The sequence below is a fragment of the Ahaetulla prasina genome, chromosome 6 (genome assembly GCF_028640845.1).
Source record: "Ahaetulla prasina isolate Xishuangbanna chromosome 6, ASM2864084v1, whole genome shotgun sequence".
Taxonomy (NCBI): domain Eukaryota; kingdom Metazoa; phylum Chordata; class Lepidosauria; order Squamata; family Colubridae; genus Ahaetulla; species Ahaetulla prasina.
The window spans coordinates 52,189,031-52,215,498 of NC_080544.1; positions in this window are offsets into that span (position 1 = coordinate 52,189,031).

The following is a 26,468-nucleotide window of genomic DNA, read 5'->3' on the forward strand; positions in this document are numbered from 1 at the left end:
AAGTCTGCCATTCTCTGAGGAGTAAAAGAACATTAGTTCTGCAAACAGAAGGGAAGAGCATGAATTTCCCAGAAGAGAGCAGGTTTCCATTTAGCATATCAATTCTAAGAATCTAAACAATATCTCAGCATTTCTTATTTATTTTAGTGGGTTATTTCAAATTGCTGAACAAATATATTTCCACTCTATGGAATATGTTCACATCTAGCTTACCAGGTGTCTATAGGGCAGAAATGGATACGTGTCTCCCAATTCTTTTTCAGTCCCACGAGTGTACAACTGAAATTCAATGATACATTTTCCAGGTTTCCCTAAGCCTAACCCTAGAAACTTTTCAACATCTACATCGGGGAATGGCATTATGTTATTTATTGTCCCAAAACCTACACTGAGTAATTTAAATAAGTGGTTTGGACTCATTTCAAGGAGTAGAAGGTGATCAAGGGTAGATTTAGCATCTGTAAAATTTAAACAATTATTTGTTCATTTAATATTGTAAGCAGGTCCCCCATTCTGGTCACTCAGGATGTTAGCTATGTCTCTTCTAACTGTGAGGCAAGAAAAAAACTTTGTCCCTCAGACTCTAAAATGTTACCCAATTCTTCACAGAACAGCTTGGGTAGAGAAACTCACCTGGAATAAAGAAAGGTAGATCAATTGCTAGTCTTTCTCTTTTGAAAGAAAGGGAGGACACAAATACAATACACTAACAATAAAAATATATATTTTAAATATATTATATTAATATATTATTAAGATTACAGTATTGATTATAAAAACAGCCAACTTTGCATTGCATGGTACATTATTGTATGCATATGTAGAAAGTCAGCATGCCAGAAGAATGAAATATTTTTGGAAATATTTTAAAAAAGCAGAATATTATATTTCCCTAAAGAAGAAACAGACTCACTGAAGAAGAGCCTAATACTGGAAAAGATTGAGGGTAAAAAAAGAAGGGGAATACAGAGAATGAGGTAGCTGAATAGAGTCACTGAAACAGTTGGCGTGAGCTTAAATGGACTGGAGGGCCTGGAGGAAAGTTGTCCATGGGGACTCGATGGGTCAAACATGACTTTGCAGTAACAACAACCACAAAGGAGAAATGGAGAAACTGACAAGGTTCCAGAAAAACCTCTTCTGCATGAAAAAATGTGGCAGCGTCTGGAAACCTACGGCCTAGTATGGTTTCCAGGCCTGACAGAAACATGCTCTTAAAGACAAAAAGAGGACTCAGTCATTCTTAATAGTCCCCAGCAGATATCTTGTGCCCATTAAGAAAGATTGAGCCAGCCTATTCAGAAACCAGCCCCAAACAGAAACTCAGATAAGCAACAAACAAAAGGTTGACAAAATTATCTCAGACAAGCCCTAAGGTTTGCATTTCCTCTTTTGCCTATAGAGCCAGCTATGACCCCTACAAAACCCCTACATGACCCCAGAGGAATCTGACAACAGCCAATAGAGTAATAAAGGACATGTTCTTGGATAGGAACAGGAAGCTCAAATACAAAGCCCAAAGAAGGTATAAAAACCCACCTATACAACTCCATTTTGTCAGCTGCCTAGAATCACATGTGATTCTGCTTCATCAATAAACCTTCTTTCCAATCAGCCTCCATGTTTCCAGTGTCTTTCTCCCAACTTGGAACTGAACCAGATGGATTTTCCTTCCAACACATATATTCATATATACATGCGATAGAAGCTAGAGAAGACATCCATTTGATCATCTAAACAGGTTTTTTTTAATGAGCAAAATAAAATTCCACAAGAGCATAGGGATAAAAAGTCTCTTCAGACTTAGCAGACTGTAATTAGCAGGACATTAAATGAACCAGAGAACTCTGAGGTCAAAGTGCTTCAATGTCATCTCAGGACTAAACTTCATATGATTCATTATTCGCTTACAAAGTCTGTAAATTTGACACTTGAATAAAGCTATTTTAATTCACTTAAATTTGTAGCCTGCTTGAAAATCTCAACATTGCAGTGCTATCTCTTTATAAACTGAACACAGCTGTTTGTAACTTCACTTGAAGCAGAAAAAATTCTCACTGTTTTTTTAAACTGTGAAGTACTTTTGAAAAGAGATTTGTTTCGGAAAATAAGAAATATGTTAATGCATTTTATTTCTGAAGAACTTCAACATGGTTTAAGCTAGATGTCAAAATCACCAACATATGAAAAACTTTCAAGTTTATGTAGTAGCTACCAGGGTGCAAAGAGGCTCCAAGGCAAAGGACATGATTTTTTTCCTCTTTCTATTCAATTGTGTCCACTTCTCAGACTGTCTGAATAAGTCTATGCAGTTTTCTTAGCAAGGTTTTTCAGAAGTGATTTACCATTGCTTCCTTCCTGGGGCTGAGATAAAGTGACTGTCCCAAGTTCACCCCACTGGCTTTGTGCCTACGGTAGAACTAGAATTTGCAGTCTTCTAGTTTCTAGCCTGCTGTCTTAATCACTATACCACATTGGCTCTCTAGAACATAATAGACAATAATAGAACATAATAACTATCTGCAATTCTTTAAAGCAGTTGTATCAGTTCCTTGGTTTTTGTAGCAATGGCAATAGCACTTAGACTTATATACCACTTCACAGTGCTTTACAGCCCTCTCTAAACGGCTTATAAGTCAGCATATTGCCCCCAACAATCTGGGTCCTCATTTTATTGACCTTGGAAGGACGGAAGGCTGAGTCAACCTTGAGCCTAATGAGATTCAATCTGCCAAACTGCTGGCAGCCGGTGATCAGCAGAAGTAGCCTGCAGTACTGCACTCTAACCACTGTGCCACAGCGGCTTGTAGCTGGTCTTCTCTTTTGTTCTTGTTCTTGGTGTTTTTTTGGGTTTTTTTTGCCCTCCAATTAATATCTCATGTGTAAAATGTTTTTGCCTGTTGCAGTCACAGTCAATTGAAATCCTTGTTGTAATAATAGTATAATAACTAAATTTGCAGACATAATTGTCAAGTGTCAGCTGTAGTTACTGCAGGATCCTGAAAAAGATTGCCGCTGCCTTACAGAGTTGCAAACAAGTGTTACTTTTGTAGCCACATAAACTCAGAATCAGGGACTGAATCCTAAGAGCTATAAACTTTTACAGAAATATGATACCTAACATATTCAGGGGAATTCAGGGCTATCTTAACAACATTACATATTTTGTCACAAGTCTGTGTAATAATGTTACAATGGATTGATTGGTTAGTACAGTAGGTCCTCAATTTACAACACTTTGCTCAGTGACCGTTCAAAGTTACAATGATACTGAAAAAACTGACTTATTACTTTTTCACACTTATGACTGTTGCAGCATTCTCGTGTTCATGTGTTTAAAATTCAGACACTAGCAACGGACTCATTTTTATGACGGTTATAGTATCCTGGGGTCATGTGATCACATTTTGCAATCTTCTGACGAGCAAAGTCAATGGGGAACACAGATTCATTTAACAACCATGTCACTAATGTAACAACTTCAGTGATTCACTTAACAACTTTGGCAAGGAAGGTTGTAAAATAGGGCAAAATTTATTTAACAAATGTCTCACTTAGCAGCAGAAATTTGAGCCAATTGTGGTCGTAAGTCAAAGACTACCTGTACTTTTGTGCTTATTACTTATCAGAGTAATCAAAGAAATGTAGAGTTTTGAGGAATAAACTTCTTTGCGAATTTCTTCTCATTCAAAACTACAAGATAACACTATAAATATATTACATGAAAATTCTTCTGTAGGGATCTGATAACAAACAAGATAATACAAATAACCCTCACACATAATTTTTAACATATTTGATACCTGCAAACATCAGCCAGGCATATTTACTGTAGAAACAGGCTGATTTTAGTTGAAAGATATATTCTATGAAAAGGTGTATCAGAGTTGCAGTATTGTGATAGCTGGCATAGAAATGGTTTAAATAAACTGAAAAATTTACCTAAAAAAACTGCATATGGAATATGACTACTGAACTTTATTTTAAAAATCAAACAAACTACATTGAGAAGATAAGGGAGTCCCTAAAACATAGGAGGATATGACCAATATTTTTTTAAAAAAATATGGGAACTAAGGGCCATTGTGATGATAGAGCAAGCACTATGCATACCAGTGGTGGGTTGCTACCGGTTCGCCTCAGTTTGGGTGAACCGGTAGTGGCGGTGGGAGGAAGTTCCACTCACCTGCCCAGACATCATCAAAAATGCTCTGTGCATGTGCAGAAGTGCCACGTGCTCAGGAAGCAAGTGCCCACACCCATGCGCTCCCAATAGCGAACCGATAACGCCGGGATTTGAAACCCACTACTGATGCTTACAGTATGTGTAACTGCAATTTCTCTTCTTTCTTCATGAGTTTCTAAATCTCCTGTATTCTGCAGCTAAAACAACTGTTTTTCTGTCTTCTCTCATAATGGAAGAAGCCGCACTACCGGACCTCAGTAATCATGCCACTGACCTTTGATTAGTAAAGCTTTAGAAACCAAGGTTTCACCTTTTAACCCTAAAAGGAGATATTTCTCTGAAGGCACGTTAAAGAATTATGCAAGCCTGTTTGTTTTATAAGACTGTTGTTGCGACTAACCATTAAGGTGATCCTTGACCTTGAGAGCGATTCCAGCTGACAATCTGACGTCCTGTTCTCTTTCATGGGTTGCACAATTTGAAAATATATTTCTTACTATGAATTGGATTGATTTGTTTGGACAGGGAAGAAGTTCTATATTGTGTTAATGTCACCTTTATTATGTGCTACTTACTGTCAGTGTGTAAGAATGTTAAGCATTAAGGTGGGGTGTTCTTTTCTTTTTTGTGGTATCTGTAGCTTGTTTACCATTATTTAGCAAAATTGTCCATTGACTGTTCACATTTCCTTATGTGAATCTTCAGACTAAAGGTGTGCTTTGTGAATCATAGCATAAGTCAAATAGACTTTTTCAGAAGTTATCTTCTAATAATATGCTTACTTTGATAAGATCCCATAAGTAATCCACATATTTTTCCTACCGGTTGTGGTAGACTCATATTTTAGTTCATTCAGGAAATATAAAAATTATTGTCTTTTCCTTCCCTCTTATTTTTATCATGTAGACACCAGAGCTTCAGGGTATAGCTTCATTACCAGACATTCAAACTGATAGTATTGCCTCACTTTGAATATTTCCAGCAGATCTTGCTAAACAATTTCTGGAATTTTTGAGATAGGAATAAATGAACAAATAAATAAAGGAAGAAAACAAATATCTGTCTTACAAAACATTGAAATCACAAGTTTCATAGAAAAATAAAGCTGGCAGATGTACAATAGATGGGTTCTTCTGTGGTGTGTTTACCTCACAACCCTCTGATGAATTTTGGCCAATATTTACCTTATCTGTTTTACTTGTTTCCTTTCAGTCTTTTTGGTTCATTCCAAGCCTCTCTTTGAAAGTCTCAGTATTTTTTTGGTCTTTTGTTTATTTTGAGACAGCAGTTGTATCATCTGCTTGCCTGTGGTAGAACCAGTGGTGGGATTCAGCCAGTTCGCACCACTTCGGGAGAGCCATTGTTAACTTTCTGAGCAGTTTGGTGAACTGATTGTTGGAAGAAATCATTAGGGCAGACAACCGGTTGTTAAGTTATTTGAATCTCACCACTGGGTAGAACTTGTAGTTTTGTAACTTAGCAACCAGAGTGTTTGCATTTACCATCTCAAGCAAAGCCCATAACTTTTACCTATATGTGCTAATGACAGAAACAGGTGTTGTAGATAAAACAACAAGTAAATCTTTTGGCAATTCAGAACAGAGCAATTAAGAATACCACCCAGCTGCAGGGGGAAAAAAATCTATTGAATTTACTGGCTTACTTTTTCTAATGTTTTCTCTGAGTCTTGATAGATGGTTGATCAACTCATCTAAATGTTAAACAGCCTAGACAAAAAGAATTCTAGCAATTGGGAATAGTTCCTAAAGCACAAATAGCAGGTTCAGAAAATATTTTTCCCCCCACGAATACAACAGGCCAGGAGTAGGATAAAATTTCCTTACTGTTGCTATAGGGCTGATAATCTTCAATTTAGCTATTGTTATTTGAATTAGCAAATACAGAAGTACACATTTGCAAACAACTGTGAAGACTCATATGATTGTGAATAAATGTGGAAAGAAAAGCTGTATTTACAAAACTTCTTTGTGCTTTAAAGTTTCTTTAGAAATAGGACTCTGCTTCAAATCCCTCTATTAAATTCAAAAGCATATTTGTTGGATTTAAACCTACATTTTGTCAAAAGTACCCACTTGACTATAACTTTTTGCTGTTCAGAAAAGGTTATGAGATGTGTTTGTATCTTATTTAATCTCTATTTTACTTAGGTAGACATGTCTTTTGATAAAATCCTGAAATGCTAGTAGGGTCTTTGTATCAGTGTCATATAGACCCTCCTTGTCTTCTAAACTTCACCTTCTGTTCATTTTTGGTGCAGATAAAAACTACAGACTGCCTTGCCTTCATTTCATTGCCCTGCCTTTCTGTTTACAATTTTCTTCTTGGTCTCTCTATCTTAATCTGCCCATTGGAGATAATTTGTCAGTCTGATTACATGGACTCTAGCCCACAAAGGAATCTACATTCTTTTCTAGACTTGCTGGAAGAAGTTTTGGCTCAAAAGGAATGTTGGGAGAGAGAGAAGCTTAGTCCCCGCTCAATGCTGTTTCCCTAACTGGCAATTTGCTGCAGGAAGAAAATGAATAGGGGTATAAAAGCTTTCTAGAAACATAGCTGTTTTGGGGGTACTAATGATTCTTACAATATGAGGGAAAAGCTTAACCACCTTTTTTTTTCTACCTAAGGACCCCTAAATAATTATCATAACACAATATACAGACCTGATCAAAAATACCATATTTTCTTCATTAAGCATCTTTCAAGTCTTTTTTTTTTTGTGTGGTTTTGCAATCATTTAATTGCCTACCATTTTGAAATCAGATTTTCATATTGTTTTCATCTTCCAGTTTTATTATTACCCATTACCATGTCTCCTCTATTTTCCCCTTTCGCTGCAAGTTATTTCTTACTTCCTTGAAAAGACCATGTATTTTAATCTTTTAGGGGAACCATTTAAGAGAATGTTTAACATCGTTCTATGAAGCCATTGGCACTGCCATCTAGATCAAGAATGCTACTCCAAGTATTTCATAGGTGTATGGTCTTGCTTTCTCATCTTCCTCCTTTGCTTATGCTAAACTTTAGCTGCTAAATGTGGATTTAGCTGGGATGTGGATCTATATAACCATACTGTATTTTCTAAATGTCCCATTCATAAATTATGATTTGCAGGCTAAATATGGCAGGAATCTCTTTAAAGTCACTAGTTATACCTCAAAAGGAAAAGGCCCTATCTTAGACTGTTGTTTGAAAATAATGAAGGGCACAGATCATTGCTGTATGGAGACATTTTTGAAGAGCTCAATTAGAAATAGAAATAGAATAACAGAAGAGACTTTGGAGGTCTTCTAGTCCAACCCCTGCCTAGGCAGGAAACCCTACATCACTTCAGACAAATGGTTATCCAACATCTTCTTAAAAGCTTCCAGTGTTGGAGCATTCACAACTTCTGGAGGCAAGTTGTTCCACTGATTAATTTTTTTAACTGTCAGGAAATTTCTCCTTAGTTCTAAGTTGCTTCTCTCCTTCATTACTTTCCACCCATTGCTTCTTGTTCTACCCTCAGGTGCTTCGGAGAATCACTTGACTCCCTCTTCTTTGTTGCAGCCCCTGAGATATTGGAACACTGCTATCATGTCTCCCTTAGTCCTTCTTTTCATCAAACTAGACATACCCAGTTCCTGCAAAAAAATAATAAAATAAAAAAAATCTGGGACTTGAAGGTCTAACAAGGCAATAATCTTTCTTTTATTTCCTTCTACTACAGAAATTAGGCTTTAAAGTCCCCACTCATATTAAAAGTGGATGTTTTGAAATACAGTATGTTCTTTCAATACAGGAGCTTGTTTAGGAATGTGTATTGTAGTATTGTGTCTGAACATGTACATAAATGAAGAATGTATGTATAGCTCCAGTCAAATGAATCAGAAGCTGCAAAGCTGCACTGTCATGGCTCTATTCATTTGGTTGTCCCTCAGGTGAACCTACAAATGGTCCAATTATTAACAAACTGCTCCTGCTGTGCATACAACTTGATGACACTTTAGAAATATTATAATTACTAAATAATATTTATAGTACCCAACATTGTTCATTATTAAGAAGACAAGAAAACAGCTTTTTTCTTTCCCTCCTATTGTGCATCCCTGTTAGCCCAGTGTTAGGTAGGTATATATGGCTATTGTGATAGACAGTGGTGAAATCCAATTTTTTTTACTACCAATTCTGTGGGCATGGCCTGGTGGGCATGGCAGGGGAAGGACACTACAAAATCTCCATTCCCACCCTACTCTGGGGCCAGCCAGAGGTGGTGTTTGCCAATTCTTTGAACTACTCAAAATTTCCGCTACCGGTTCTCCGAAATGCTCAAAAGTTCCGCTAGCGGTTCTCCAGAACCTGTCAGGACCTGCTGGATTTCACTCCTGGTGATAGAACATAACAGAATCTTGAAACCCTATCCAAGGTTTTCTCTTTTCTCTTTTTTACCAACAAAATCAAGATGAGTTATTCTGATACTAATAAAGGAGAATATTTGTAGCTCAGGGTTGACATGAGGGGTCCTTGTTCCTCTCTGATTTTGCTTGTTTTCTTGTAGACATTTCATTACCTAAACTAGGTAACATCATCAGTGCACCAAGGACACCTGAAAGCACCAAGGATCCCTCAGAGTTATTCTGAGTTTCTTTCTCACACTAGCTTTAGCTTCTGGATAATCTAAATACTCCCAAATTCCTTCTTATGGTAATTTCTAAATTTCTTTAAAATGTTCCAGATCTGTATGATAGGACTCGGAAAACAATTTTTTGAGTGTGAGCTGGAGACAACTCTGGAATAGGACAGCAAGAAAAAATATTACTTTATAAATGAAAATATGTTCACATGACGTTGGATATAATTTACTAGTCCATATCAGCATATTTACATAAAGCTTTCTTCAACATAGTATTCAACAGACAAATAGGATCTACAACTCTCAGAATCTACCCAGGAATATCTAGCTCTAGCCATAGCCGATGTAGAAAGCACCTAAACACAGCTAAGACATATCAAGAAGACAGGACATTGTTGTCTCATGTGGCACACAACAAGTACTTGCCAGAATTTCTTGCAGCTGCTTTAATGTTGCTGAGGGCCTCTTGGCAAGTTGTCTTCTTGTTTTTTCATCAATTTTGGAGGGACATCCAGTTCTTGGTAATGTCACTATTATGCCATATTTTCTCCACTTGTTGATAACTGTCTTCATTGTATCCCGTGATATACCCAATTCCTTGGAAATTTTTTTTTGTTTCTTTCACCTGGCTAATACTTTCCAACAATGAGAATGCTGTGTTAATTCTTTGTAGACTCTTAGCTTTTGCTAAGAGATAACTGAGTAAATTTCAGAAAAATCCTACTAGATCAGCTAAACTTTACAAGGGCTTAATCAGGGTTACATAAATTGATGGCAGGTGTGTACTGATTACTATTTAACCACCTCTCACAATACTAGACAACACAGTATCAACAATAGAAACCTTCAAATTTCTAGGTTTTACCATATTGCATGATCTAAAATGGACAGCTAACATCAAAAACGTCATCAAAAAAGCAAAACAAAGAATGTTCTTTCTGCACTAACTCAGAAAGCTCAAACTGCCCAAGGAGCTACAGAGGCATTATTGGGTCTGTCATCTGCACCTCTATAACTGTCTGGTTTGGTTCTGCAATCCAACAAGACAGACACAGACTTCAACAATTGCTATCAACCTGCCTTCCATTGGGGACCTGTATACTGCACGAATCAAAAAAGAGGGCTGTGAAAATATTTACAGACCCCTCACATCCTGGACATAAACTGTTTCAACTTCTACTCTCAAAATGACGCTATAGAGTACTGCACACCAGAACAACTAGACACAAGAACAGTTTTTTCCCAAATGCCATCACTCTGCTAAACAAATAATTCCCTCAACTCTGTCAAACTATTACTAAATCTGCACTACTATTAATCTTCTCATTGTTCCCATCACATATTTCCTTCCACTTATGACTGTATGACTGTAACTTTGTTGCTTGTATCCTTATGATTTATACTGATATTGATTGTTTCCTGATTGCTTAATTGTAGCCTATGACTACTATTAAGTGTTGTAAGCGCTGTACCTTGATGAAAGTATCTTTTCTTTTATGTACATTGAGTGCATATGCACCAAGACAAATTCCTTGTGTGTCAAATCACACTTGGCCAATAATAAATTCTATTCTTCTATTCTATTCTTCTAAGTTTGAATGTAATTGGTTAATTCTGAACACATCCACATTCCTAAGGGTGTGAACACTTATGCATCCACATTATTCTAGTCTTATATTGTTATTTCCCCACCACTAAGAGATTTCAGTTTGTTTTCCAATTGAATTGCACAGCTTATGTGTTATATTAAGATAGAAAAAATCTGAAGTGATTTATCTTAGCCTGATTTTTTTTACATCTCAAAAATCTGACATTTAATAGGGGTGTGTAGAACTTTTTATATCCACTGTAGATAGATAATCTAACTATTATCTACCCCTTCCTAAAGTCCTGGTCTTAATGTGACATATCTTTATTACAGAAAAATGAAGTAGCTTACAAAGAATGATAAGGGCAGTACATTTATTTCTGTTTCTATGAGCAACCACTTAGGTTTTCCAGTGAGTGGGCGCTCTTTATATGACAAGAACATGCCAATATTTTATCTAGCAAAGAGAGACAATGATATGGCAGATCTATTTCAATATTATTCCTGGAACTCTTCCATATACTAATACTTGCTAACTAGTTAGAAAATAAGTATCACAGTTTTGAAATATTCATAATTCTTGTCTATATTAAAGGAATGTCAATTAATATACTGTTCATAAGATACTGGTCCCTAAATATATGCTAAACTTGGTCATCAGAAACCCTGTATTTTTATGATGTTTTGATTAATTTTAATGCACACTATTACAATGCTGATTTTCTGATTTGTCATGCATAGGATTTTATCCTGAGGTTTCTGTTATTAGTCAGATATATAATTATGATGTTTTTATGTATTTGCTTCTGTGGCCAGTCTTGTAAAACTGATATGAAATATTAGAAGCCCGTTGATCTGTAAGAAAATAGAGTAAGAAAATAGAGTAAATAAATCCCACTTAAGCAATCAAAATTCTCAGTCTCCAGATTGGAGTCTTGCAAGAATCTTCAAGACTCTTTGGTTAGGTCAGTGTTCTTCAAATTTGGAAACTTTGATGCCATGCGTGCTGGGAAATTCTGGAGTTGAAGTCCACGTATCTTAAAGTTGTTAAGATGAGGAAAACTGGGACAGGTGGTGTAAGTAGTGAAAATGGCAGGGAAAAAGTTAGGACAGATCTAACTCTTCTCCCTTTTCCTCTTTTTCTTAATTAATTTGATGAACTTGAACCTTGAACCCTTTTCTATTATCCTTAGTCGATTCTAATAAGTAAATATCTCAAGTAAAACAAGGACTACCTTTCCTTTCTTTAGCAATTAAATATTGCAAAGTATATGATATAAGCTATGCTGTAGTAAACACTTCTTGAACTATAGCCACTTTCCATGAATTCTGTTTTAAGATGTTACAAAAATGAGCCTTCAAGGCGGGCTTAATCCATCTTCAGTTCTCCCCGCCCCCACATTTACCTATGAAATGTAACTTTATAAATAAATTAGTAATAAATCAGTAATAAATTTTTCTTATGCATTTTCAGATGAAACTGAAAAGCAAGTGTAGTAATACTGAGAACTCTCTGTCTAGTCCATTCTTGAATTAACTTTTATAGGATAAATTTTGTAGAACACATCCAGACAGCCAGTTTAATGGCCTTTACTTTAGCCCAGGGGTCCTCAAACATGGCAGCTTTAAGACTTGTGGACTTCATAGCTGGCTGGAGAATCCTGGGAGTTAAAGTCCACAAGTCTTAAAGCTGGCAAGTTTGAAGACCTCTGCTCTAGCCTTTAAAATGGCCTAAAATTGTGCTAACACAGTTTGTTCTGTCCATGTAGTTGGTCTCTAGTTTGTTCCCATAAAAGACAGGTGAGTGATATTTTCCCGTTTATTGCAAATAAAATCAAGTTTCTGTATCAAGAAGTGTACCTTGAAGTGATATTTTCATAATCAAATTCCCCGTAATATTCAAATGAAATTAAAATCCAAAACATACAATATGAACATTTCAAGAATTTAATATTTTAAATTAAAAATATTTAGTTTAAAGAAATGTTAAATATTTAATTAATATTTAAAATTAAATATTTAATTTCCAAACTAACTTTTTTCCCCTGGCTTACATTCTCAAATGATAAAGGTTTGACACAAAAGATAGGTTTCTAGGAACATCTAAAATATCCTTTTGCTGGCATTCCCAAATAGCAAGAAGAGACCATTCTCAAGTGTGATTGTCCTTTCCAAGAAACCACTGATTATAACTAACATTTGAGCATTTTATAGTGTAAATGCACAAGTGGTAGCCGCGTTCCTGTCAAACAGGCAACAGATAGTCAAAATAGGGAGGGCCCTATCGAATGCGGAATCAGTTAACAGTGGAGTCCCCCAAGGCAGCATTTTAGGACCCACACTCTTTCTGCTTTACATCAACGACCTATGCGATCATATTATAAGCAGCTGCATCCTTTTCACCAATGATGTAAAGTTATTTAACACCACTGACAATGCTGCTGCCCTACAAAGCAACCTTGATTATGTGTCAGAATGGTTGTGCAATTGGCATCTTCAAATTTCTGCTAATAAATGTTCTGTCCTACACATTGGTAATAAAAATCAGAATACCAAATACAAGTTGGGTGGAAACAATCTCGTAGATTACCCTCATTCTATTAAGGATTTAGGAGTACTCATCTCAAATGATCTAAGCCCCAGAGCTCACTGTATCAACATTGCCAAAGAGGCACTAAGAGTTGTTAACCTAATTTTGCGAAGTTTCTTCTCTGGTAATATTTTATTAGTAAGTCATACAAAACCTTTGCCAGACCAATTCTTGAATACAGCTCACCTGCCTGGAACCCACTCTGTATTTTGAACATTAACATGATTGAGCAGATTCAGAGGTAATTTACTAGAGGAGTACTCTACTCCTCTACTCACAATAGAATTCCCTATGCCACCAGGCTTAAAATTTTGGGCTTAGACAATCTGGAATTGCACTGCTTGCAGTCTGATTTAAGCATAGGACACAAAATTGTCTGCTACAATGTCCTGCCTGTAAACAACTTCTTCAGTTTTAACCACAATAGTACACAGGCAAACAATAGATACAAACTCAAGGTAAACCACTTCAAACTTAATTGCAGGTAATACAATTTCAACAACAGAGTGGTCAACATCTGGAATGCCCTACCCAACTATGTTGTTACAGTTCAAACCCTCACAGTTTCAATTTCAAACTGTTTACTGTGGACCTCACTCCTTTCTTAAGAGGTCCATAAAGTGGGCGTGCATAAGCGCACCAGTGTCCCTACTGTCCCTGTCTTACTGTCCCCATTTATTTGTATTTACTTCCTTTGCTTATGTTTATGTTTATCTATACTTGTTATCTTGTACATGTTTGACAGACAAACAAATAAATAACTAGCCTTCTTATTATCAGTGGGTGAAGTAGAGTTTTTAGGGATTTAGGCTATCTTTGACCTACAAATACTTAGAAGACAAAACTCTTACCACAGAGGTCAGTTATGTTTCTAATGGTGATGAATCAGGAGTAACAAACTAGCATGCTTATTTGAATATGCTGTTTGTAATGGTCCATCTTCTTATCAAAATCTTACATAATGCAAGGCTGTTTTGAAAAATTACTTCAGCAATGGCTAGTCATTCAGTATTTCCTCTAAAGAGCATGAAAATGTAACTATTATTTATATTTTATCAGTTTGAGAGTAGGCACAAATGGATACAGCTTTGTACATTCAAAAGTGTTCCCAGCTGCAAATAAATAAATAAAAAACCCTTATTCAAACTTGTCATGAAATGGGCAATCTTCCATCTTCACAATTTGTCCAGAGCTGAGAAAATATCTTCAACATTAGAACTGCTGTGAAAAGTGCTAATGGAAACCCATTGTGCTGAAGTGAAAGGGAAGATGATAATTTAAAAATATAATTGCTCTGGGGAAAATTTTCTACTGCAAGCAGTGTCATATTAAATAACACTATTAATTTATTTCCTTTGAGAAATTTATGTTTAAAGTGAGGACAAATGGGAGAAACACAATAAGTGATACAGATTTAGTGTCTCAAAACTGAGAAGCCTGTTTATTTAATATATGCCATACTAATTGATATGTATTTATGGCTTTACTGATTTATAACACTAATGTGAGCATTTTTTTCATGTTTTGTGTATCTATAAATCAATTTTAAGAAATGGTCCCTAGTCAAAATTTAATGCCTGCTTTAGATTTAGCAAAGATATATACTACAGATACAAAAAATAAAATAAAATACCAGTCCAGGGTGCTCAATACTGAGGTTATTGGTCCATAAATAGTGCTCTATAGCAGGGGTCTCCAACCTTGGCAACTTTAAGACTTGTGGACTTCAACTCCCAGAATTAGGGGCGTTATTCCCAGAATAAGGGGCGTGCATAAAAGCACAAAAGTGCCTACCGTTCCTGTCCTATTGTTCCCTTCATTATATCAAATTGATATAGTTGATGCATATTTTTTACTTATATATATATATATTTTCTTCAAGATATGTTGTTTTATCTATGACAATTGTTTGTGTATACTGTTGTGACAAAAAAAAAAATCCTCAGCCAACTGGCTGAGGAATTCTGGGAGTTGAAATCCATGTCTTAAAGTTTCCAAGGTTGGAGACCCCTGCTCTACAGATTGGGGCCAGCAGCAATGCCTTTAACCAAAATGGTCACTAAGTGAGAAATCACATGACTGTGATTGTGCTTTCCCTTTGCCCATCCTACTCTTTTTTTTGGAATTAGCAAGACGGGAATTAATAGTAATAGTTGTAGGTAATAGTTATAATGGACAATATACACAAAAAAGAATGCAGTGGTGCATCTGTCCTGACTATGCTATACAAACATCCTGGAATAGCCCTGTTTGTGTGCCATTTGCAAATAAGCATTGGCAACAGGCTAGTAGGATAGAAATGAGAACGCATGGCATTCATTCTTCTTCCTGTTTTGAAAAAAAAAATTGCCCAATTAAGTTGAAAAAGTCAAGGAGCCACCACCCCAGAGACCTGCTAAACGGGACATATACTACTCTATAGGACATTTCTAACAAAATCTAGGGGAAGGGATTTAAAAATCTGTTGGTTTTTCAATAATAAGTCCAATTATTTATATTTGTTGAAAGCCAGTTTGGGGGCATTACTAAACTGAAAGGCAGAATATAAATAATTATAATAAAGAATCAAATAGCAAGGAAGTAATGGGTAGAAATTAATTTATGCCAGTTGTCAGAGCAATTTTAATTGCATTGCTGTTTGAAGACATAGAAAACTAGCCGGTTCTAAGACCTTTGATTCTGTCTCAGTTATTATAAGTTTACATGTTTAGGTTGTGATCCCATGCATTATGTTTGTGGGAGTAACCCTATTAAATCTCATGTTTGACTATGGTGTATACATTGCATCTATTTAAAGTGTTCCAATCTATTTGAAGAACTGATCTGGTGTACGTTCTTTAGGGAGCGACCAAGAAATTATGCATTTATGGAGATTTGTGTAGGGAGGCATAGTCACCTAATGAATATTCTTGTTATGAACACATTATGAATTCACATGAGGATTAGTTTTAAGATAATAAGTATGTTATGAAATGTCAGTCAAACAATGAGAAGAGAAGGCAAAACAACCTTGTTTGGAAAAAACAATAAAATGTTACCTTAATACCTCATAGAATAAATATATATATTTATTTTATATAGCTAAATATAGCTGTTTCTTCCTTTTAACTGCTAGTGGGGATTTGAACTGATTGGTTGGGAGCTTGGCTGTGCTCTGATTGGATGGTGGGGTTGGCTGTGCTCTGATTGGATGGGGGTGTGTTCTGTTTGGGGGGGGCTTGGTTGTGCTCAGGTTGGTCTGAGATGCAGGGGGATTTGAGCTGGTGAGCTGTATTGCTGTTGTTTGGCTTCGCGTTGGTGGTCGTGCTACATCTTCATGGTGGGTGTCAGTCTGCTGCATGTATGGATTGGAGAGGTTTGAAATGGCTAATGATGCAGCTGCAGTCTGGCTTCTGGTCCGTGGTCGTGCTTCATCATCAGTGTGGGTTTGACACTAAATGGGATTTCGTTGAAACGTCGCCAACACACCTCCAATTTTACGCGGGACAAAACCCAAATAACCAAAGACTTACACACACACACACACACACACACATATGTAATTTAATATAGACTATCTAATAGAATATCTAATAGATGGTGTTGGCAGGGGGGCAGAGATCGACCGCGAGGCACCTCATGTGTGGGTTGCCACAGGGGTCGGTTCTCTCGCCTCTGCTGTTCAACATCTATATGAAGCCGCTGGGCGAGGTCATCAGTGGTTTTGGGGTGAGATACCAGCTGTACACTGATGACACCCAGCTGTACATTTCCACCCCTGACCACCCCAACGAAGCTATCGAATTGCTGTCCTGGTGTCTGGTGGCTGTGCGGGTCTGGATGGGGAGAAACAGGCTCAAGCTCAACCCCTCCAAGACGGAGTGGCTGTGGATGCCGGCATCCTGGTACAGTCAGTTGCAACCACTGTTGACTGTTGGGGGCAAGTCACTGGCCCCAATGGAGAGGGTGCACAATTTAGGTGTTTTCCTGGACGAGTGGTTGTCTTTTGAGGAACGACTGTCTCCAGGAGAGCTTTTTACCAGGTACGCCTAGTTCGCCAGTTGCGCCCCTTCCTAGACCGGGATTCCTTATGCACAGTCATTCATGCCCTCGTCACTTCTCGCCTGGACTACTGCAATGCTCTCTACATGGGGCTTCCCTTGAAGAGCACCCGGAGGCTCCAGTTAGTCCAGAATGCAGCTGCGCGGGTGATTGAGGGAGCCACTCATGGCTCTCATATAACACCTCTCCTGCGCAAGCTGCACTGGCTGCCTGTGGTCTTCCAGGTGCACTTCAAGTTGCTGGTTACCACCTTTAAAGCGCTCCATGGCTTAGGACCGGGATATTTATGGGACCGTCTTCTGCTACCACATGCCTCCCACCGACCGGTGCGCTCCCATAGAGAGGGCCTCCTCAGGGTGCCATCAGCCAAACAATGTCGGCTGGCGGCCCCCAGGGCGAGAGCCTTCTCTGTGGGGGCACCTGCCCTCTGGAATGAGCTTCCCCCAGGACTTCATCAACTTCCTGACCTCCAGACCTTCCGCCGCGAGCTGAAGACTTATTTATTCTTTCGCGCGGGACTGGCATAAAATGGGTTTTATTTGGATTTTAATGGGGTTTTATATTGCTATGTATTTTATATTAATTATCAGCCAATTTGAATAAGTTTTTTAATTTTGATTTGATTTTATTATATTTATGTATGCTATTTTTACCTGGCTGTAAACCGCCCTGAGTCCTTCGGGAGAAGGGCGGTATACAAATTAAATTATTATTATTATTATTATTATTATTATTATTATTATTATTATTATTATTATTATTATTATTATTATTATCTCTAATATCTATCTGTTTGTCTGTCTGTCTATTCCTCCAAAACATTGCCAAATTGTACATATCAGCCACATTTTTTTTCTTTACAACAAGGTGCAAAATCTATTTTTTACCGCACATTTTATTGTGATCAGCCAGGATTCAAGTCATTGGGTATATCTGTCATAAAACAGAATAGTAAAGGAAAAACCAAATTATTTTTAGCATCTGCTCTTTCGTGACATGATGTTTATTTTTCAGCTATTATGTGATATTAAGCAGTTGGTTTATTGAAAGGCTGCACTGAAACAGACATAAACCGCTTTGCTGCAAAGTATACACCTGGGGATTTTTGGTCTGATTGTCAAAAACAAAGAACTGCTAAAAAGCTGTCAGGTACAATTTCTGTAGCCTATTTTTTTTATTTAATACATAAGCAGAAAATAGCTGTATTTTTTCCAAGAGATTTTAAAATCCTCTATACGAGGAAAAAAAAAACCCTTATACTATACTAGATACAGAATGAGCCAAAATATTAAACCTATTTCCAAAATTAATAAATTAACGTATCAGTTTTGCATAAATTGAATGCAGATGGAAGACAGATGAAAATGCTCGAAGAGTAAAATCATCTGTTTATTCTCAAACCATATTTTAAATCTCATCAATGCTTCTTCAGCTACAGTGTACTGATATTGCAGGGAGAACAACATTTTAAAGTTTACTGATACCTCAGTTAAGGGAGAAATCCAGTTCATATCATAATTAATTATGCTTTACATAATTACATATGCAAAATAACATCTGGCTGTTACAGTTTGGGGGGGGAAATTCAATCGTGACATGAGGATTTGCAAAACGTACTAAGCCATCCACATTTATCGCTTGGCTTTAAAAAAATGCTGTCCATTATGGCAGAATGGATAGGGAAAGTCTTAGATTACAAATAATGTAATGCCATATTTGATCCCAAAAATTCAATAATCAATGTATGGATATTAGAATTCTTCTGGAAGATTTCAACCACTGAGGAAATGTGGCAAGGAAAATGTGACCAATACTTATTACAATTTTTACTAACCTTAGGGAAAGCTGATTCAATTTCTTTAATTATGCCAATGAATGTCAGTGACCATAACATAGAGTTCATCTTCAATCTTCTTTTAGAGTGTCTCCTACTTATTTGGAGGACTAACCCAAAAGTGCACCTCAGATTTAATAGCAAGTTCCTAAACTTTTTAGAATAATGTTTTGCTCTAATTATCAAACTCTGTTTTATGAACACAAATGTTCATAAAAGCAATAGCAGACCCTGAGACTTCACAAGCGAGCCAGTAGAGATTAAAAAAAGTCATTTCCTGGTCTGAAATGTGAAAGTCCGGAAACATTTTATCATTTTCTCTGTCATATTACTTTTTAATACAAATTGAAAAACAAGAGCATGCTTTGAGCCAGTCTTTAGTATTAGGAAATATAATTATAAGAAGTATTTGAGATGGAATGATCAACTTGATGAGATGTATATCTCAAACTGTTATGCACCTAAGTATTTCTTTATTCCAGTGTTAAGAGGGGCCTTGTTAGCTATTGTCAACAAAAGGGTGAAGGAAGTTGTAGTAGAAACTGATCAGACCTGACTCAATACTCCTGATGGATAATGTGCAAAAAGAAACATTATTCAATAGTTTTAATCAGCCTGCTCAACATGTTGCTTCTTTGGTAGCTGAGACTGTATGTCATAAATACCTAGATATTTTGTTTGATATAATAGTTCCTTCCTAAAGAACTGATAAATTGTTCCAATGCCAATAGTCTGAATGAATGAAATGCATTGTTAAGACATATCTAAAGGTCCACTAAAGGAAGAACTACTTTATGTCCCATTTTTCTTGGTTGTCCAATTAAATCCAAATCGAGTTGAAAATAAGAACATAAGAAACAAAACCACTGAGGTGATTTTGAAATCTCTGTCCAAGCACAGAGTTCTCAAATTTTTTCAGACTAGAAAGACACATGATTTTTTAATCCAAATTTTACTAACTGCTTCTAATTTGCATGCACGCACCATAAAACATACACATGTTTTATGAAAAAATCTGTTGTATTTTTAAAATAGTTTTATTTATTTATTTAATAAATGTATATGGCGACCCAACTCATTCTGAAGAGGCTTAACAACTATAAAAACCTACTATAAAAACAATAAAAAACAATAACTCCTATCCCACCCCTATTATGCCTGGGAAATAATTAATTTATAGAATTTATAGGAATTAGTAATGTTTGCAATTGTTTCCATTGATCTTTATGTGTTTAGCACTGGTATAGGTTTCTCCATGTGAGTAAAGAGAGGTAAAAGAATCTGGAAAATTCTAGATTATTTCTGTTATTTTACCTCCGCTTCACATCAGCAGTTGTCCTTGAAAAGGCTGACAGAAGATAATCGAGCTTCCGTTTCTATAAATTAATACCAGCTCTGGAACTAAAAGCCTTTGTCCTTCACTTTCCATTTTCCTCACGTTGGTATTCTTGACATTTATTAGTTTCAAACCAAGTAGCCCTTCAAGATTGTTTGGTGCCACACCATCTGTTCCTGTTCTTCTGACTTTAATTTGGGCCTGCTCATTGAACAAACTGCCTCAACCTTTTTAGCATAATACTATAGATCAAAGAAAACGGGTTTATGTTATGAAAAGCAGTTATCATACATAGTTAAATGGTAGCCAAATGGAAAAATTACAAAAATTTGGGAGTTTGTAAGAAATATGAATGTATTAGAAGAACTCTAAATAAGATGTGGCATCATGTTGAGGTTTTTTTTAAGGAAAACAAATTCATAAAGTAACAATAATTTTTAAAACTCACAGGCAAAATCAGGGGTTTTTTTAATAGAAAAGTTTCTCTGCTGCTGTAAAAGGGATTAGGAATCATTACCATTCTACAAATCAGCTTCAAAATTAAAGGTCAAATTTATAACAAACTTACATTGAAATCAACAATCTAATTTATTACATTATTTTGGTGAAAGCTTTATTTTGGGAGCAGGAAGGGTATAATTAGTCTCGGTTAAGCAATCAGAAGGAATCAATCACATTATTAGAGAAATATTGACCTTGAACATGTGTCAGCATATTCTTATAAAGGCAAATGCATTTTTAAAAAGAATGTATTGTCCTATTTTATATCACTGTAGCATTTACAATATTGTGCGGTTAAAAAAATTATTTGTAAGGTTCAGCAAATGTACAGATACTCCTCAACTGATAACCACAATAGAGCCCAAAATTTCTGTTGTGCAACATTTCTTAAGTGAGTTTTTCACCATTTTATAACCTTTCTTGCCACAGTTGTCAAATGAACCACTGCATTTGTTAAATTAGTAACAGTTGTTAAGTGAATCTGGCTTCTCCATTGCTTGTCAGAAGGTTGTGAAAGCTGATCACATGACCCTGGGACACTTCAACTGTCATAAATATGAATCAATTCCCAAGCGTCTGAATTTTGGTCACGTGACCATGGACATGCTACAGTAGCTGTGATTGTAAAAAAACATCATAATTCACTATTTTCAGTGCCACTGTAATTTTGAATGGTCACTAAATGAACTGTTGTGAGGACTACGTGTAGTTGTGAGCTTCGTTTGGTATCCTACTTCATGTTACCGTCAAGTCTGTATGTGTGTACACATACATAAATATGCCAGAAGGAAATGATAACTGAATCCTGGAATTAGTTCAATTATGTTACATCCTTCAGTACCAAAAAAGGTCATTATTGTAGTTAGTGAAAATAGTGTTAAGTAGAAAGCAAGACTGGACTATCCCCTAAGATTTCTGCCTTACTGCTTGTTCCTTTTACCATTTCATCCTTATTGTTGTTAGTTGTGAAGTCATGGTCCAACCCATAGTGACCCCATGGGCAACATTCCTCCAGGCCTTTCTATCCTCTACCATCCTCTGGAGTCCATTTAAGCTCACGCCTACTGCTTAAGTGGCTCCATCCAGCCATCGTGTTCTCTTCTTCTTTTGCCCTTAATCTTTCCCAGCATTAGTGTCATGCCCCTTTCAGAGTCTGAATTCAAAGGGGAAGAGGAACAGCTGACAGAGAGTGAGAGAGTGGATCTGTTGGCTATGGAAGAAACTGGGGAAGTGCAAAGTCAGGCTGGGCAGAGCAGGGGACAGGTAGAACAAGGGAGAGGGGGTTCAGTTGAAGACCAAGACCCACCCTCTCCTCATCCTAGGCAGTGCAGGGAGGAATGGAAAAGAGAGCAATGTGGGTTGCGTGGCTTACGAGGGAGGAAAGGGACCCAATCCTCTTTACAAGGCACAGCTGCTGATGAGTTTAAAAGTAGAGGCAAATGGGAAGGGTGGTTGTTGGGAACAAATGCTGAGTTTATCTGGTGTTTATCTGAATCCTAGCATCCTCCCAACTGGTTTGATTTACTTCCGTGCTACTTGTGGAATTCCTTAGTTTGCTTGCCCTGCTGGATTAATTACCTTGTCTTGCCTTTGGATTTTTTGTTAGAAGTTTTCTGCTTACAATGTTTGGGACTGAAGTATTGCCAGCCAAAGACTATTACAGGTTGGTGGAAGAGCTCTCTCCAGGCCGGAGAGTTGAAAGAGACATTGGGGGCACAGTTGGTGATAAGAAAGGGACTCATATTGATTCTCTGGCTGTGTTGCCTTTGTGTCACACCCCGGGTCATCACAATTAGGTTCTTCTCCAGTGAGTCCTTCCTTCTCATTAGGTGGCCAAAGTATTTGAGTTTCATCGTCAGGATCTGGCCTTCTAAAGAGCAGTCAGGGTTGATCTCCTCTAGGACTGACTGGTTTGATCGCCTTGCAGTCCACTTCATCCTTAGAAATAGGAAAGAAATACTTCCACTGGCCTTTAATTGTGCTGGACAGTTTGATATCAAAGCTAATTGGGAAGTTAGCGTTTACTTTATTGATAGTATGTGGCCACATGAAGGATGGGTAGAGAAACTCTGTTTTGTAAGATTTTAAAAAGGAGTCTTCTTCTGTACTGAGGTGCGAAATGTGCAGCCTAATGACAAATATGATTATACATGTTGTAAATCATATTCAGCATTCTCTTGGCCTACGCCCATTAGCCATCATCTGGAATAAACCTATGCTGATCTTTGTTTATCTACTAACTCATAAAGACACTGAATTGGCAACTACCACAGATATGACAAACATTTTGTTCAGACTGAAAGCTACAGCTTTTATGTGTTTTTCAGGTCCCTGTAGTGCTGGATATGTCCCATGAGAGAGAACATCTCTTGTGTTAAGTTTTCATTGAGAAATACAGTACATTTGCCTGATCCAAATACAAATATTATCCACATGTTAAAATTCTGTGGAAAATCTATTGGTGCTACAAGAATAAACAGTTAGAGGTGCTCAGCCAGAAAGTGAAAACATAAACTTAGTTCTGAGGTTTATAATTCAAATGAAGCTGGAAAAGGGAGAAAGTGAAGTTGAACAGGTATTACAGCAAGCAGATAGAAATACCAGGCACAATAGCTTAGCCTTCTAAGTTTATTTTTTTTTATAAACAAAGGGTTTACAGTTCTTTAAGTGCTCTGACATTTTAAAGTGAAGTTATATTAAGTTGAAAAGATGTCTAGAGTGATGCAGTAAAATGGGAAGGAAATACAATTATACACAGTACAAGCTTGAAGTCAAGCCTATTTTGCATCTGTAAATGCAGCGAAACAGATTTCATTCTCTTACTACATCTACAAACATCCATAGAATGTCAACCCACTATATTATTTATAATATCCCATATCATATTAAGGAAGGGTGGACTAGAAATGTAATTAAACTGTAATAATCCAGTCAAACACGTCATGGATAAAATCACTAGGCAATTATTGATCTCCCTTCAGTACAGGGCACATTAGAAATTATAGAGCAATGGAGCTCATAACAATCTGCTTTTAGGTATGGAAAATATAGAAACCACATTGGTCATTCTAAGGAATAACCTGTGGAAAGATTTGGATGTTGAAATCATGATTATCCTTAAGTTTTAAGAGTCAACTTAAAACATATTCCCCTATGAAGGTTAGGAATTGATGGTGCTGTTCTGCACTACATCTTACAACATCTTGAATCTCCAAAGACCTACACAAGGGTCCTCTTTGTAGACTTTAGTTCAGCATTCAATACCATCATTCCAGACATTCTTCTAACTAAGCTAAACCAGCTACAGGAACCTCAACACACTTGTAAGTGGATCATAAGCTTCCTAACAAAGAGGAAGCAGCAGTTGAAACTAAGCAGAATCACATCAGATACATGTATAATTAGGACAGGGCGCCCCACTTTTCTTCTCTCTATATACCAATGACTGCATTTCTAACAATCCATCTGTTAAACTACTGAAGTTCGCAGAGGACACAATAGTGATTGGTCTCATTTGAGACAATGATGAATCCACATATAGACGGGAGGTTGAAAAACTAGCTTTGTGGTGCAACCGGAACAATCTGGAACTGAACACATTCAAAACTATAGAAATGGTGGTAGACTTTAGAAGAAACCCTTCCATACTTCCACTTCTTACAATACTAGACAACACAGTATCAACAGTAGATTCAAATTTCTAGGTCCTACCATATCGCAAGATCTAAAATGGACAGCTAACATCAAAAACATCATCAAAAAAGCACAACAAAGAATGTTCTTTCTGCGCAAACTCAGAAAGCTCAAACTTTCCAAGGAGCTGCTGATAGTTCTACAGAGGAATTATTGAGTGTCATTGGCACCTCTATAACTGTCTGGTTTGGTTCTGCAACCCAAGAAGACAGACACAGACTTCAACAATTGCTACCAACCAGCCTTCCATTGAGGACTTGTATATTGCATGAATCAAAAAGAGGGCTGTGAAAATATTTACAGACCCCTCACATCCTGGACATAAACTGTTTCAACTCCTACCCTCAAAATAGAGCACTGCACATCAGAACAACTAGACACAAGAACATTTTTTCCCGAACGCCATCACTCTGCTAAACAAATAATTCCCTCAACATTGTCAAACTATTTACTAAGTCTGCACTATTATTAATCTTCTCATCGTTCCTATCACCCATCTCTTTCCACTTATGACTGTATGATTGTAACTTCGTTGCTTGTATCCTTGCAATTTATATTGATATTGTTTCCTGATTGCTTATTTTTACCCTATGGCTATCTCAAGTGTTGTACCTTATCTTTTATTTTATGTACACTGAGAGCATATACACCAAGACAAATTCCTAGTGTATCCAATCCCACTTGGCCAATAAAAAATTATTCTATTCTATTCTATTCTATTCTATTCTATTCTATTCTATTTATTCCCTGAATTTATAAGTCACTACGTATAAGTCAGAGGATTGGCCCCTGGTCATTCCATTCTGGAATATTCAAAGGTTTGATTCTTTTTTCTATTCTGGTTAATATTTTATTTAGCTTCTGGGATAGATTATTGTGTTTTGAATAAGTTATCATCCACATGCAGATGATGCTCCTTATATATAAGCTGGCCCACCAAAAATGCAGAAGTCTGCATGCCTACTGGGCAGTCTAAGTAATACTGTATTATACCACTGCTACAGGAAATATATTAACAATGTACTTCCCAGTGTAATTGAAAGTGTTGGTCTCTATATGTAGTTCAGATCTTGGACACCAGACCTTTCTTGATACATTCTAATACATGTAGAGAAATCCTTCTAATCAATAATTATAACAGGAAGTGGCTTGAAGTGGGTGTTTGTTATGGGAGCTGCCCTTCTTTGGAATAGTTTGCATCCCAAGGCAAGTGGGATTTTCAAAGTGTTCTGTAAAAACTTGGCTTTTCTAAAAAGCCTTTGGAGAATGATTATTGTGGAACTACTTACAAGGGCACTGCATTATTAATTTTGGGTGACATACTTTGCTTAATTAGAATTGGCAATGAAGATATCAAAGTGGTGAGTAGATTTTGCCTTTTAGGATGAACCATCAACAATAAAGGTAACCTGCAGTCAAGAAATTTGCTGTATGAATGCCTTGGAAAAGATATTCAAATGGCATGATATGTGTATAGCTGTAAAGATCAGAACTGTGCAAGCCACAATAATACCTCTGACACTCTATGACCGTGATGGCGAACCTATGGCATGCCTTCCACAGGTGGTACATGGAGCCATATCTGTGGGCACACAAGCGTTGCCCTAGCGCACGAGTGCACCAGCCAGCTGATTTTCTAGCCTTCCGGGCCCACCAGAAGTCGGGAAACGGGCCATTTTTGGCCTCCGGAGGGCCTCCAGGTGGGTGGGAAAGGCCGTTTTCGCCCTGCCCAGGCTCCAAGAAACCCTCTGCAGCCTGGGGAGGGCCAAAAATGGGCCTACCGACTCACTGTGCCATTGTGTGCCAAAAGTGGGGGGAGTGTGTGCGGGGTCACATGTGCATGCACAGGTGGTGGGGCGCATTAAATTATGGGTGTGGGCATGCGCGTCCCCCTGCACTCCCCCGCTTTTGGCACGTGATGTCAAAAAGCTTAGCAATCACTGCTCTATGGAAATGAACATTGGACTTGAAGACTCAAGCTAGGAAGAGTACTGATGCTTTTCAACTTTGGTGTTTGTTGCTGTTGGTCTGCAACAATTATTTGTTGTCCTAGGTTCCCTGTTAATGTT